A 3,206-nucleotide genomic window follows, 5' to 3' on the forward strand; every position below is an offset into this window, starting at 1 on the left:
TTTTCTGAAAACAGATTTGCGTAAAAATTCCGTTTTCCTTAAATTTTTTTTTTGTTTTTCGGGGCGCTTTGAAAACTACTGGGAAATTTTTACTTTTAACCCCCCCCCCCCCCCCAAGTAACAACTTGATTCACTTTCCTATATCAGAAAAGATACTGTTGAAGAAAATCTAAGCACTTTTACTGTCCTAAAAGGTGATGACAGATACAAAAAAAAAAAATAATAAAAAAACACATATCATTGTAAAATCAATACATTCATTGTTCCGCTCAGAATCTAAAAGCATCTAACCGCGGTCATCGGGTCATTGGATACTAAAGCACGTGGACGATTTTTGATAATATACAATTTGCTATTCACTCGTTCACAATTAACCTGAGACCTGAGTCACCGATAAGGTTAGTACATATTCAATGGTGGCATATAAATTAGAATACGTAGGCATATATAAATTGAGTGAATGAAGTGAACTAAAATCTCAAATCAGACAATTCTCTCGGGCATGTACAGCTTGTAGGTATGACGAATCCACGGATATAATATAATGCAACTTTTTATATCAAAGAGTTCCGTGTTAAGGAACAATTTGTTCATTGAAATTTGATATGACAATAAAACAAAATAATTTTGAATTTTAATTATAACGATATAATAATATTATGTATTATTAAAATTATTATTTTCGTTTATTAATTTAATTATTGATTAAAATGGTGAATAGATATCAGAAGTACAAGCATATATTTATAAAAGCATATTGTATTTTATGAATCATTAAATAAAAATGTGATAGAGTTAACATAAAGATATACAGTAAATGCATCAAATTTACAATAGGTACCGACTATAATACCAACTTGATTTGTAAAATTCCAAGTCAATCATTTTCTCCGAATATACGGCTGATTACGAAATTAATAATTATGATTTAATATATTTATTTTAAATGTATCGGATATATTTTAGATTTTAAATTCTGAGCGGATCGATGAGTGTATTAATTTTACAATGACGTGTTCTTTAATTTTGTGATTTTTTTAAATTATTTTTTCTTGTGTTCTGTGTAAACGATAAGTAAGTATACGCAATTAAGATTCAATTTTCATATATATAATATTCTATTATTGTGTTTATTTTTTAGGCTATATATCTTCATTCATCTTCATCTCGCTCCAACCTGAAACTTGAAAGTATCGAAATATTTATTAAAATAACCTGATCATTACGAAATGTGCGAGTTTTTTGTTACAACTTACTTTGTGATATATACGGCTTAACGAACTGTCTGTCTATATTGATGGCTAATTATTTTTTTGTTCACTCGAATCAAATACAATATATTATACTTATGATACAATAGTATTTGCTGAAATTATTAGAATTGTTTATCGTCGCCGAAAAATGTGGACAATTGATGATTGCCATAGATATTATAAAATATATTATTTATCATGATAAATACATAGAACTTATATATTATACTCAGTACCTATACGGTATATTGATAAATCGTATGTTATTTTTACAGAAATCTTTATGATGTGCAATGCAAGTATTCTGGTTTTATATTTCAGTTATAGTTCGCATGTCAAATTTAACTGCACAGACTGGTCCGCAAATTTATATATGTCGTAGCCACTTCGTGAAATCGATCTTTTCGTAAAGAGATGACCATTTCATTAAATGGAAACTGATATTTTACACTTCTTGAAATTCGAAAATATTTCACTAAATGGTCTCTTTTCCGTGAAATGGTCACTCCAGTTCAACGTCGTGTAATTTATTTCACAATCTGGACAATCTGGTCGTTCACTATGTGTACTGGAATACAAAATTCATTGCACACGTCACGTTTGATTACCTACCTATACCCATTATTATTCATTTAATGTATTTATTAAAAAAACTTATGTATGACTTCTACAATACCTATACATAATATTATAAAGATAAATTTAATTTATATTATTACCTATACCTACATAGTATATATTTTATAAATATTTATATCATATTAATATATTGTTTATATTATTATTTTAATCATTTGTTTTATTTATAAGAACATTTATTAGAACAAAAATTAAATAATTATTGTTTTTGTATAAGGATTAATATAGTACACTATGCACTTGTTATTAGAACAAGGGCAATAATAAATTAACAAACCTATTAGTTATTATAAGTATTATTTTCCACGTTCTTAAAATAAGTTACCTATGATTTATGAATGTACATTATATGTCAAAAACAAGGGGTAGGAAATTTAGAAAATCAATCAAATTTATTTACGATTCTGAAAGTTTTAGATAATAAATAATTATCAACAATATTATTTAAGATCCCAGGAATTAATACTTAAGTATACCTTTTGTCATTGGCGCAACTAGACATTTGAACTAAGGGGTACTTAAGCTCCAGTTTTTTTTGTGACTCAATAGGACCTAACACCTAAAGATTTTCTAGGGGGTGCTAAGGATCCAAAGCACCCCCCTAGTTGCGCCAATGCCTTTTGTCCATATATAACATTAAGGTATTAACATTGTACCTATTGTACCTACGCCGGTTGTCGTTTGCGCATCACTATTGTTATTTTTGACATTTTTTTGTAAGACAGTTGCGCATCGTTCGATTTTTGGGTTATACATCGTTTGCCCATCGATCGTTTAAAAGGTCGTACATCATTTGCGCATCAATATTATTTAACAATAGAACTGAAAAAAAGGTGTATACCCAAAAGCGTTTAGCTTTTCTCAGACTATATGTGAATTTGTATTATAATTATAACTATGACTGTAATATTCCTAATTGAACTGAACAAAATTTAGTTGAATTAATTTTTACTCAAACTACCTATATGTTATATTAAATATATTTTTTACTATAACAATGCCCATGCAATGTACCTAATTAAACTGAATATTAAATTTTTAACTACAAAATAATTTGCAAATTGTTGAGCTTTTTATAAATTTGGTCAACATTTAACTTTAAATGCTTATTGAACAAAAACTTGTGCCTATGAATATTAAGTTATTCATTACCTATATAATATTATATGTGTGTACAATTATTTTTATACCCTTCTATTGTTTAGAATTTTGATGCGCATATGATGTACGATAATTTGGTGCAGTAAACAGACGATGCGCAATGATATCTGTCATCGATGCGCAAACGATGTACGATATTTTGGCACAGGTAAA

The sequence above is a fragment of the Acyrthosiphon pisum genome, chromosome A1, assembly GCF_005508785.2.
Source record: "Acyrthosiphon pisum isolate AL4f chromosome A1, pea_aphid_22Mar2018_4r6ur, whole genome shotgun sequence".
In the NCBI taxonomy this organism is placed as follows: Eukaryota; Metazoa; Arthropoda; class Insecta; order Hemiptera; family Aphididae; genus Acyrthosiphon; species Acyrthosiphon pisum.